The 13,699-nt window shown below is 37.9% G+C and overlaps 1 protein-coding gene and 1 pseudogene across 1 annotated transcript in view; one reads left to right on the plus strand and one right to left on the minus strand.

The window, feature by feature from the left end:
• The window catches only part of KEL (Kell metallo-endopeptidase (Kell blood group)), a 199,178-nt gene that overhangs the window by 48,544 nt on the left and 136,935 nt on the right, over positions 1 to 13,699 (plus strand). The gene's annotated exons all lie outside the window — the stretch shown is intronic.
• LOC115851944 (taste receptor type 2 member 39-like) lies at positions 6,521 to 7,598 on the minus strand (annotated as a pseudogene).

Genomic DNA, 13,699 nt, shown 5'->3' on the forward strand with positions numbered 1-13,699 from the left:
TGTGCAACATGTTTATTTGAAACATTTATAAACTGTGATATGATTGCCATTGCAGCAATAATTAATACCTTTGTCACATTACATAATGATCCTTTCTCTTTAGTGGTTGCAATCATTAACTTCTAGTCTTTTAGCAAGTTTGATGATTACAATACAGAATTGTTAGCTATCTTCACTACTGTGCATTAGATCTCTAGAGCTTACTTACTACTCCTTGCAAATTTGTATCCTAAACAATTTCTGTCTTAACCTCCTACCCCGCATCCTCTGGTAACTACCATTTTACTCTCTGTTTTTACAAGTTTAGCTTTTTTTGATTCCATATACAAGTGATATCATAACAGTACTTCTCTTTCTCTGCCTGACTCATCTCTCTTAATGTAATGTCTTCAGGGTCCATCCATGTCGTTGCAAATGGCAGGATGTCTTTCTTTCTCATGACTGATATACCTTCATAATTTTCATAGGTCTTACTAAACTGCATTTGAGGAAGTAGCAATTAACACTCCATCAGTTTGTGAGATTGCGTGGTCCCTGTAATCGCCAGCACAGTGTGTGACCAAACTTTTTGATCTTTGCTAATCTGATGACTGAAAATTAGAGTAGTCTTAATTTTTCACTTGTTATAAGTTATGCTTATGGCTGAGCATTTTTAACTTTTTTTGTTTTTTAGGTTTTGGAAAGCAATTTCATAAAATTGGAAATAAACATCAAGATGTTAAGTAAAAACAAAATGTCACAGAAATTTATATTCAGAGCCCAATTTTCTTCAACCACACATACGCACATTTAAAAAATATTAGCAAAAGCTGTCTCTGGGTTGAAGGATAATGGGTGATTTACAATTTTTATTTCTGTATACCTTTTTGCATTTTGTAAGCTTTTAATTTTAAAAAGCCATCTTCATTTTCTGTAACTTCCGGATCATATTCTTTGCCAATGTTTAAATTTAGTAATTGGTCTTATTGATCTATATGAGCCCTTTATATATTAGCAAAATTAGGGAGTCCCCTGGTTGCCTAGTGGTTAGGGTTTCGGGCTTTCACTGCTGTAGTCCAGGTTCAATCCCTGGTCGGGGAAGTGAGATCCTGCAAGCCCCATGGCGTGGCCAAAAAAACCGAAAAACAACGCCCCCAAGAAACTAAGGATCCTTAATAAAAAAAAAAAATTAGCAAAATTAGCCTCTATCCAGGATGTGAGCAACAGATACTATTTCTCAGTTTTTTATTTGTCTTTGCTTGTGGTAGTTTTTGCCATATGGAATCTTTATTTTATGTAATCAGGTTTAATAAACTTTTATGTTTTTTTCTTGTTTTATTTTTAGAAAGGTCTTCCCCAACTCCAAAGATAATTTTGAAGTCTCCAAGTTTTCTTCTAGCATTTAATTTTTTTAACATTAAGTCTTTGATCCATTTGGAATTTATCCTGGTATAAGATGTGGGAGATGCATTCCAATTTGTCTTTTTCCAGAAGGCTGTCTAACTGTTCTAGCACCATTTATTTGAATAGTCCATCATTTCCTTACTGTTTTGCTATACTACTTTTAGCATATACTAAATTCTCATATTTCTGGACTTTCTACTTGGTTTCATTGGCTGTTTATTGTCCTGTATCACACTAGTTTGATTATGTTAGCTTCATAACATGTTTATCTCATGGGATTAATCCTCCCTCATTTTTTTTGATTTGTATTCAGAATGTTTCTAGATATGCTTACTTTATTTTTCCACATGATGTTTGTAATCAGTTGGTATAGAAAAATTTTGGCATTTGTGTATATCACACTGAATTTTGATTCATTTATGGAAATGTTACATTTAATGACATTGATTCTTTCCACTCAATGACATGGTAGCTGTTCTGCTTCTTCAAATTTCCTGTTGTGTACCTCTGGGGCATTTTATAGTAGTCTTCATGTAGATCTTGCTTATTTTTTGTTAACTTTATTGCTAATATTTTATCTTTTTTTTGCTCTTATAAGGGTTTTTTTTCCCTTCCATATTTCATGCTATTATTATTTGTAATAATTTTTTCAGTTGTTTGAGTTTTTATTTATACCATTATATATTCTACATATAATACTTCAGTCTTTTCCCTTCTAATTTTTAAAAATCCTTTCAAATTACTTCTCTTTTATAATTGCATTGGGTAGTATCTTGGGACAACATTAATTAATAGGGTGAAAGTGAACATCTTTGTCTTTTTCCTGAATTTAATATAAATAATAGTGTTCCCTCCTTAATGATGCTGTCAGGTTAGGGTAGATATATTTTATCATATTAAGAAATTATCCATCTATTATTTTATTAATATTTTAAAAATAGGAATTGATGTTGAATTTTGCTCGTTTTTAAAGTATTTATAAAAATTACTCTATGATTTTTCTCCTAAGTGTTAATACGTTAAATTGCATTGACACATTTTCTAATATTAAACCATCTTACATTTATGGAATAAACTTGTATATTGGATCTCTTTGAGTTTTATTTAGCATTTTTGCCTAAATATTGGTAAGTGAGGTTAGTTTGTAGTTTTCTGGGAGACAGTTTTTTTTGTGTTTTGATATCAAAATTATATTGATTTTATAAAACAAATTTGGAAGCTTCTCTTAATTTTTATTCTGTGAAAGAATTTACATAGGCTTGAAATTATCTGCTTTTAAAAAGTCCTTGTAGGGCTTATCTGGTGGCGCAGTGGTTGAGAGTCCGCCTGCCGATGCAGGGGACACGGGTTCGTGCCCCGGTCCGGGAGGATCCCACATGCCGTGGAGCGGCTGGGCCCGTGAGCCATGGCCGCTGAGCCTGCGCGTCCGGAGCCTGTGCTCCGCAGCGGGAGAGGCCACAGCAGTGAGAGGCCCGCGTATCGAAAAGAAAAAAAAAAAAAAAGTCCTTGTAATTCCCTTGTGAAGACATTTATTCTTAGCACTTTGGGGGTGTGGTTCTTGACAACTTTCTCTAGTTCAACTACAATGACTAATTCTGTTGGAGTCAATTTTAGTAAACTACATCTTTTCTAGAAACATATATCTTATCTTGGTTTTCAAACTCTTATTATAGTTCAACAAAATAGATTCTTAAGAATATTGTAATTTTTCCAGTTTGTGGTAAGTTTTCCTTTTTCAAAAATTTTGTGTATTCCTTTGTCTTTCTTTCTCAATTATATAAGTTAACACTACTAATTTTGTCTTTTTGCAATGAACCAATTCTTATATTCATTTTTAATTCTCTACCTTTTGATATTTCATGAAATGAATATTTAATGAATTATGTTTATAAATCGTGTTTTCCTTATGATTTCCTTAGATTTATTTTGTAATTATTTTTCTAAATTCTTGATTTGCGTTTATCATATTTAAAATTATTTCTTTTTTTTTTTGCGGTACGCGGGCCTCTCACTGTTGTGGCCTCTCCCGTTGCGGAGCACAGGCTCCGGACGCGCTGGCTCAGCGGCCATGGCTCACGGGCCCAGCCGCTCCGCGGCATGTGGGATCTTCCCGGACCGGGGCACGAACCCGTGTCCCCTGCATTGGCAGGCGGACTCTCAACCACTGCGCCACCAGGGAAGCCCTGTTTAGGATTTTTAAAACCTTTTAATTGAAGTATTTATACACAAATACATATATACATGTATAGCCACTTAATTTTTTAAACTCTTCATTGAAGTTATATAACTCATCAATTTTCACAAACTAAAAATAAGTAACTTGCACCCAGATCATGAAACAAAATATTACCATGATACCAGTGCCCCAGAAGTCCCCCTTTGCTCCTTTCTAGACAGTAGTCACCCCACATATCCTGTCTTAAAATTGCAGAGAGCAGTTTCGGTAATGCTTATATTAAAAATGGTACCGTAATTTCCATCCTCTCTTATATCCGTGTTTATGAGATTTCATTTTTGTGATTTATCTGAATTTGTTCTAGTACTATGTAGTATTTCACTGTGTATGAAAATACAGTGAACTTTATTGGAAAGCAGTTTGGGAGCATCTATAAAAGCTGAAGATACACACATTCTGTAACTGTGAAATCCCGCTACTAATTATATATTGACCAGAAATGTACACGTGTTCAACATGTATATCTTGAAATTGGACATTGAAAAATAGCTCTTAGAATTTTGAGTAACACATTCAAATTCACGATTATGATCTGTTTGTAATATCTCCTTTTGCCTAGATTTATTTATTTAAAAATTTTAAATTTTATTTGAACTTAAAAATAAAACCAGTCTACCTATTTTTCTCATCCCTCTCACCCCCACCTCTTACAACCACCAATTTGTTCTCTGTATCTATGTTCATAGAAGGGCACTCTTTCTATTGAAACATTAGAAATGTAGGAGAAAATTAGTGGTTTTATAGATTCGCTAATGGGAAGGTGAAGGAATGACCTCCTAATGACTTCCTTCTATCAAAAAAGAAAATGTAAGGGCAACTTCATCAGTTGAAAATAAGGCAGAGAGATGATAGACTGGAGGTTTAGGACTGAGGAAGAGATATGAGATAGTCATCATGGGTAGTTAATGAATGACTTCTTTAGGGAAATACAGGATAGAAATGCCCAGTGATGTTACTCATTTGGGGCTGAAGAGCATGAATCTCTAGGAACATAACTTCAGTTGTGAGAGATCTCAAGCAACACCAGGCTGCTTAGAAATAAATGTGGGGGGCTTCCCTGGTGGCGCAGGGGTTGAGAGTCCGCCTGCCGATGCAGGGGACACGGGTTCGTGCCCCGGTCCGGGAAGATCCCACATGCCGCGGAGTGGCTGGGCCCGTGAGCCATGGCCGCTGAGCCTGCGCATCCGGAGCCTGTGCTCCGCAACGGGAGAGGCCACAACGGTGAGAGGCCCGCGTACCGCCAAAAAAAATTTTTTTTTAAAAAGAAATAAATGTGGGGTGTTAAATAGTTGGGTTCATCTAGATGTGCAGTTATTCCACATGATGGGGATGATGGGAAACAGGGACCAGGAAATGAAAGTGTTTTATAATTCATTTATATAAAAAATATATTAGGGAAAATTTCAAACATACCCTGAAATAGACTAGTATAAAGAACCGCCATGTACCTGAGACCTTGTTTGAAAAAAATCATCAACATGAGACTCATCAAAACCTCTCTACCCCTTTGCCCTGCTGAATTATCTCAACGCAAATCTCAGACATCATCTCACTTCATCTGTATATGCTGAAAACCTTTTTAAGGGTGTGGGTATGATTGACCAGTATTCGAAACTGCTATGAAGGAAAGTGAAGAGGGGTTGATAGAGGGACAGAGAATCTAGACATGTCAGTGGATTGAAAGCTGGCGATTTTCCACGGCAGCCCTTGAGCTAATAAAATGAAAAATACAAGGTAGTGATAGGAGTGGAAATGTTTAACTTAGGATTTTGAAGGTTTGCATTTTCATAAAAAGCGATGGTTTCAATCAACTCATTAAGATACACGGTTCTTTCCCTCAAACGTTGCTCACTTACCTAGTTTTCTTTGTAATTAAAAAAAACTATAAATGTTTTAAAATTTTGAAATTAGTGCATACATGTTCTAAATGGGTCAAACGCAAAAAGCTATAAAATTAAGTGTAAATGTTTCATTTATCCCCAGACACCTGATGCCACTATTCAGAAGTCCTATGTTAAATCATTTTTGGTACATCCTTCTAGAAACATTATATGTACATATATATACACAAGAAGCATTTATATTGCATTAAAAACATAAATGGAATCACAGAATATCTGCTTGCATTTTGTACTTAACAACATATTGGCGATCTTTTCATTTCAGGACACATGCATCCATCTCACTTTAAAAACGTTTGCATAAGTTTCCATTTCAGGTATGAGTTCCCTCATTAATGAATAGTCCTGCAGTGAACATCTTCACGCACATATTTTTTTCCATATATATATATATATATATAAACCATATCTTATCTATGGGAAAAGTTCTTAGTAATTTTTAGGTTGAAAGATATTTTATGTACTGTTAATTTTGATAAATATTCCAAATTATTCAGATTATGTCTTTGGAGGATGGAGATAAAATGCATTTCCAGCTGTTACTCAGAAAGCTTCCCGAATAATCTGAATCTGTTTAAAAGACATGTGGATGGGGAAAGAGAGGAGTTGCCAGAAGTTCAAGTTGCAAAGCCTTCCTTTATTTTGGTGGCTACATCAACTCTGGCTACACATCAGGATCACCTTGAGAACTGAACAAATTGTCCAAGTTCAAACACCAGAAATCCTGGCTTCACTGATCTGGGGTCAGGCCTGGACATGGGTGTTTTTTAAAAAAATTTCCCCTAGAGATTCTAATGTGTAGCCAGTGTCCAGAACCACTGCTTTAGATAGAGAAAGGGGAGGTAGAAATGGAAGACTCAGGTGAAGCATATGTCAAGCATCACTAAGATTGTGCCCATGAAGCAAAAGAGGAATGAAGGTCCAATTCCAATACAAAAAACACATCCAGTGAAAGGATCAGATCAGGTTTGGGGAAGAAAGGAGGCAGGAAGAGAGAGATCTAGGTGAGGGAAAGGCAGAGCTGGTTGGGGTAGGTGCTTTGGGTGTGGGTCATAGAGTCCACTCTCAAGTAAAGGTGAACTCCGCTTCCAGGCTGAAGCCGCTTCCAGGCTCTTCTCAACCCAGGGTTGTCCTGTATCAGTAGAATGGGGTGACCAGCAGGATAGGCAGCCATGATGATTTTGCACAAAGTATTCTAGGAACTATTGATATCAAAGATGTCGGACATGGAAAGAAATAGAGCATCTGCATTGAAAATTTAGAAAATGAGAAAATAGCTGATAGCTTTGAGGGTCCCCACATGAGCCTCCATGCTGGGGTCCCTGGAACCAGTGGCATTGCTTTCCATGTGTAGGGTGTGTCTCTTTAGAGAGATGATCAGCAGGGTGGCAGGCAGGATGAACGTGATCAGAGGAACGAAGATTCCCATGTTAAAGAAAAGAACCAGGCTGATCACGTTGGTCTCAGTGAAGTAATTTTTCTTAGTGGAGTTGAAGGAGGGGCTAGAAAAAGGATGGTTGCAATGCATAGTGTAGATGTTTTTGAGGAAGAACACACTGTGGCCCAAGGAAACAAACACTGATAGTCACAGAAACCAGGGCATCCATCCAGAAATTCTCTACTTCAGCTTGAGGAGAAGGGGGTAGGAGAAATCCGCCATCTTCACGAAGTAGAAGAATCTAAGCCAGGCAGCAAACCAGAGGCTACAATCATTTAAGACCATGAAACTTCCTTTGAACGTATCATATACGATGAATGTCTTGATTATAAAAGTGTGGGGATGTTGAACTGAAGGTGAGTTCTAGCATCATGAAGCTTTGTAGCACTCTTCCGGATACGCTCAGGAGAAGCAGGATCTTGCCACTTGTGGAAACTGCCTTGTTGTGAATCCATCCTGCTGTATTTATAGCCACAATGAACCCATTTGCAGTGATACCAGGGACGCATTCGGTGCCTATAACGATTCACATCAAAATGATGCGAGATGGTGACAGTTGATTTTCTGGGGGATTGCAGGTTTCAGTCATCCTGAGTTGTTGCTTCTCTTTGGTGTCTGGAGGAAAATGTCTCCCTAGCATGTGATGGGCAGATCTCCCACTATTCACGACAAAAGAAGAAGCAGTGGATGCCTCGTTTCCAAATCTACTCCATTTGCTTATTTTAGGACTCTTAGTTCTAAATCTGGAGATGCAAATGATGGAAGGAGTTGTTTTCTAACTCTCTCCCGTGTATCCTTTGGACGCACTTGTGTGTGAGTTCAATCCTGGGGCCCAGGGAGGAACTTGAGTAGACGCTCCTTTATAAATCACTAACATAGTGTTGAGAGCTGTGTTCTTTAATAGCTCTAGTTAAGTCAGCCATCTGTCCACTAAGTCACCATATAACTGCATTTCATGTGTGACCTCAGGGAACTGATTGAAAGTAATAATAACTTCAGATATTTATAGCTATGGGCTAGGCCCTGTCCAAACACTTTATACCTATCATGAAATTTAAGCCTTACAACAACCCTCTGAAGAAGGTACTTTTATTATCTCCATTTTGCAGGGGAGGAAACTGAGGCTAAATAACTTGTCCAAAGTCAAAGAGGGAGAGGGAGACGGAGAAGGAGAGAGAGAGAGCTGGGATTCAAACCTGAGTCCCATGGTCCCAGAGTCCTTGTTCTACCCACTATGTTACACTACTTACCCCTGTGGATCCTGCTGTGTGCACCAAAGACTGAAGGCAGGGTTGGCTTAACTGTAACTTTTTATCCTGATGGTCTTTTGCGATGCCCTCAGGGCTTAAGGGAAGAATAATTGAGTTGGGGAAAAAACCCACCTGTGAGATTTTTTTTTTTTTCACTGCTCACACAGAACACTTTCCTTTGGACACTTCTGGTCATTAAACACGTGTGGTTTTTTTTCCCCACAGCAAGCAATTCTGCAACGCTGTCTCGGTGCCCTACAATTGAACTCAATTCTGATACTATCTACCTGGAGATGACATCAGATCCACAGGTTAAGGGCTCAGTCCCGCCAGACTGCCCTCCGTTTCAGATGCCAGTCCCAAGTCTAGGTTGTCACCTAGACTTATTGGCTATAAGTTAGAGTTATGACCCTCTTGTTGGTTTCAGTTAATTTGCTGGAGTGGCTCACAGAACTGAAGAAAACAGCTTATTTACATTTACCGATTTATTATAATAGGTTATGATCATAGATGAACACCCAGACGGAAGAGATGCATAGAGCAAGGTTGTGGGAAGGGACATGGAGCTTCCACGCCCCCTTTGGGGTGCCACACCCCGAGCACCTCATGTGTTCACCAGTCTGAAAGCTCTTTGGACCCAGTCCTTTTGGGTTTTAATGGAGGCTTTGTTAAATGGGTGCAGTTGATAAAATCATTGGCCATTGGTTATTGTTTGAACCTCCAGCCTCTCCCCACTTCCTGGAAACCTGGGGGTGGGACTGAAAGTTCCAACCTTGTATTCACAGTTGGTTTTCCTGGCAATCAGTCGCCCTCCTTAGGTGTGTTCCAAAAGTCACCTTGTTAACATAACAAAGGCATTTTTGTTGATCTCACTGAGGAAATTCCAAGGGTTTTAGGAGCTCTGTGCCAGAAAAGGGGGCAAAGACCAAATGTATTTCTTATTATAAATCACAATATCACGATAGTAAAGCAAGAAGACAGTGATTTTCTGAGACAAGCCTCTTTTACAAAACAAATTGAGAGATAATAAATCTCTATATAAAAATGATTGTACACACACACACTTGTGGGCACACAAACACACATTTACCATCATTTTAAACAGATCACTGGGAAAATAAGGGTTGAAGGAAAAGTTCCTTGTTCCTTTACAAGGTAGGCAAATCAACATAGGGTAAAAATAATACCCCAAGTCACCTAGTCTCTTTTGGAATATTAAAACCAAAAGAGATGAAGAATCAGTTTTATCTTGGGGAAGTTGTTTCTGATTTTAAAATGTAAGCACAATACACATGATGATAAAATGGACTTCTCAACTCAGAGTAAAGTAACTTTTATGAGTGAGCATAACTCTAAAGTAATGATAATGAAGTAATTCTAATAAAGGGAAGGTTGGTGTGTGAGATGTCTCCAAAATGTTTCATAATATTTGGTTTTCCCTTTACTTAGGACTTCTTTTAAACAAGGTGAAAACTTAAGGTTTTCTGGCCTGTTTTGGACAAGTTGTTATGATATTTACCATCTCATCTTTAAATCTCTATTCTTGAACTCCAAATGTTTCCCTCGAATACAGTGTACAATAATAAACAACTGCTCCTCTCTGCTTGTTCCCACCCACTTGTACAAGTCAGTCTGTAGTGTTTCAGGACCTCTGATTTGGTTTTCAAGAGGCTTTTCCTTGCCACTGGCTCTCTTCCATTTCTGCTGACCCAGGCTTCCAAGAGTGTGAGGGATCATGGGATACACTCTCTGAAGAGTTCGATGCCTCTCTTTTTCTTTGTTTTGCTCATCACTGTATTAAAAAAATACAATTCTAACTGAGTAAATTTGAAGATCGCATTGGCTTTATTCAATGATTTATGAATTGGGCAGCATCCCATCGAGGAAGTAGAAAGGAGCTCGGAGGAGCTGTAAAAAATGGAAGAACTTTACAGGCAGGAGGGGGCAGAAAAGGGAATTTTCTACCTAAGAGTGGATTGTTTCAGGCAGGGTCACCTTCCTTTTGTGGGGGGAAGGTGGGGGTCACCCCTCTAGTGCTGACCAGGTAATTCCAGATCTGTTGGTTAAAGGTCACATTCCTGAGAGAGGCTGAAACTGCAATTAGGTTAGATATTAAGTCTTGGTTTGCTGATGTGGGACTTAGCACAAGTGACTCCGTTTGGGGTTTGTTGTTTCTTTATTAACAACTGTAGCTCATTCCTAGCTCTTAACCCCAGTACCTAGATACTTGCTGGTGAATGAATGACCAGACCAGTGAATTCAAAATTTCAGAGAAGTTCTTTATAATGAGAGACAGGCAGAGAAATGGCAGTTCCACCACCCAGTAAGTGTTGAACTCTTGCAGGTCTGATGCCCAAATCAAGTGTGGGAACGTGAACAGTGAGACTGCATGAAAACACAGCAGTTCTTTGTGTTTCTGTTAGAGAAACACTGGTGGGAGACAGAGGACAAAGGAAGGAGACACAGGACTGGAGTAACCTCAGCTGGGGGCCGGGTTTCACAGTGTTGGGTGCTGCAGAGAGGTAGTCAGCAGGAGCACGGGCTGTGTACATCATCAAAGGCATTTTTTAAATTTTACTTTTTTTAATTGATGTATAGTTGATTTACAATCCTGTGCCAATCTGCTGTATGGCAAAGTGACTCAGTTACACACATATAGACATTCTTTTTTTATGTTCTTTTCCATTACAGTTTATCACAGGATATTGCCTATAGTTCCCTCTGCTATAGAGTAGGACCTTGTTGTTTATCCCTCCTATATATAATAGTTTACATCTGCTAATGCCTTACTCCCAGCCCTTCCCTCTCCCACCCCCTTCCTCCTTGGCAACCACAAGTCTGTTCTCTATGTCTGTGAGTCTGTTTCTGTTTCATAGATAGGTTCATTTGTGCCATACTTTAGATTCCACATGTAAGTGGTATCACATGGTATTTGTCTTTCTCTTTCTGACTTACTTCACTTAGTATGATAATCTCTAGTTGCATCCATGTTGCTGCAATCATCAAAGGCATTTTAGAAGAGGCTGTGCTTGCCATAGCTGCTGGCAGTGTTGCTTCCTGCAATGGAAAGAAGAATGTTGTTGATGGGAATTCCCAAAGTTAGGCTAAAGTGGGGGGGAAGTAACCTTTCTAGGCGAAGAGGTGATCTTTTAAAGTAAAACTGGTGGACCAATACCTAAATGGCATATCCAGTTTGCTAAATATATCCTGATGTATTCAAGTGTATTTCTAACCAAGGAAAACTCATGAAGAAAACTGTAGCGTTAAGGACAGAAAGAATGGCTTTAAAAAGTCCAGTTTATTTGGTTATATTTTTAACTTATGATTTTGAAGTTGTTTTTGACGCAGAGATGCGTTGTAAAGACAGTACAGAGAATTCCCATATACCCTTCTCCCAGCTTCCGCATATGCTCACATCTTACGTAAATAACCATGGGACAATGATCAAAGCTAATAAATTAGCCTAGTTACAATACTCTTAGTGAAACTGTAGGCTTGATCTGGATCTTCCAGTTTTCAACTAGTGTCCTCTTCCAAGATCTAAATTAAATTGTCAGTGTTTTGTTTGTTTTTAAGTCATTTTAAAAAATGTATAGTGGTATTTCATTGTGATTTTAAGTGGCGTTTCCCTAATGACTAGTGATGTTGAACATCTGTTCATATGCCAGTTGGACATAAGTATATCTTCTTTGGTCAAGTGTTTACAGATTTTTGCCTGTTTTTTAAAAATTGAGTTGCTTGCTTATTGTTGAATTTTTAAAATTCTTTATATATTCTAGTTATAAGATCTTTAACACCTTGTGCTTTGCAAATGTTCAAACCTGAGTCCATGGTTTAGCTTTTCATTCTCTTAATAATGTCTTTCACAGAATGAAAGTTTTCAACTTCGATAAGTTTCAATTTATTAATTTTTATACCATGAATTATGCTTTTGGTGTTATATTGAAAAACTCTTTGCCAGTCCCAAGGCAACAAAAAGTTTTCCCCTTGGTTATCTTTGAGAAGTTTTAGAATTTACCTTTTATGTTTAGGTTGATGATCCATTTTGACTTAACTTTTGTATAGAGTGTGAGGAATGTGTGGAGGGGTTTGTTCTGTCTTGTTTTTTTTGTTTTGTTTTGTTTTGTTTTTGCGGTACGCAGGCCTCTCACTGTTGTGGCCTCTCCCGTTGCGGAGCACAGGCTCTGGACACGCAGGCTCAGTGGCCATAGCTCATGGGCCCAGCCGCTCCACGGCATGTGGGATCTTCCCAGACCGGGGCACAAACCCCTGTCTCCTGCATCAGCAGGCGGACTCTCAACCACTGCGCCACCAGGGAAGCCCTCTGTCTTGTTTTTGTTTTGCTTTTTGCACACGGATAGCCAACTGTTCCAGAACTATTTGTTGACAAAAGTATGCTTTTTTCATTGAGTTGCCTTGGCACCCTTGTCAAAAATCAGTTGTTTACTGAGATTTTAGAGTTAATGTATTGCCATAGTGTGACCAAAACTATATTGACTAATACAATGATTATTTATTAAATCTCACATCAGTGAGAAAGAAGAAACTAGGTAAGGAAAAGAAAGTGTTGAAAAATTTAGAGTAAAATGGAGTTAGCCTTCCTTCATATAATACAAAAATAAACTCCTGATGAAATTGTTAAAATAAAAACAACTCAGTTGTCTATATTTGTGTTGATCTACTTCTCAACTATTTGTTCTGTTGATCTATGTGCTTATCCTTTTGTAAATAACACACTATTATAATAAGTTTTATAACTTTATGATAAGTTTTGAAATTGGATAGTGTGACTCTTCCAAATTTATTCAAGCTTTTCAGAGTGATTTTGCTGTGAGTAGCGGCTCTGGAAAAAAAGTTTGAGCAGATTCTTTTCAGCAGTAAAACCACCATAGCATTTCAGAGGAGCATTTTCTTCCTGTGGTTTCTGTTTCCTGCCACAGAAACTGCCACATCTTTCAGCCGTCTTTTGTACTGAAGTAAAAAGCAGAGGGACATTCTCTTCTTTCTTTCTTTCTTTATATTTTTATCATACTAGATCCAGAGGCAAGTGGTAATCTAGACTGATTATTACAAGATCATCAGGGTTTACATTTCATATTTATTATACTCTAGAGATCCCCATGGTTGATTTTGTTAAGATTTTTATTTCCTTCATGTCACCATGACCATTTCATCATGTAATAAGCTCTGTGTTTCTTTCCCCCCCAGTGTGCATGCTATAACTCTGCCTACTTGGGATTCCATGAAAATATACTATGTGGTCAATTATAGTTTTTGTATTAGTAATGATTTTTTATATGAAAAATATAGAACATTTTAAATAAAAAGGACTCATAATTCCATGACTCAGCAATGACCACTGTACCCAGTATTTTTATATATCTAATTTCTACATATGTTGTTTTAAAATTTTTTGTAAAAGCAAAGAAGGAATCGTAAACATTTTGCACCAAATAAAAGCCCTTTAGTTGTATTTTATAATTGGTTCAGA

Source organism: Globicephala melas, chromosome 9 (genome assembly GCF_963455315.2).
Source record: "Globicephala melas chromosome 9, mGloMel1.2, whole genome shotgun sequence".
Lineage (NCBI taxonomy): Eukaryota > Metazoa > Chordata > Mammalia > Artiodactyla > Delphinidae > Globicephala > Globicephala melas.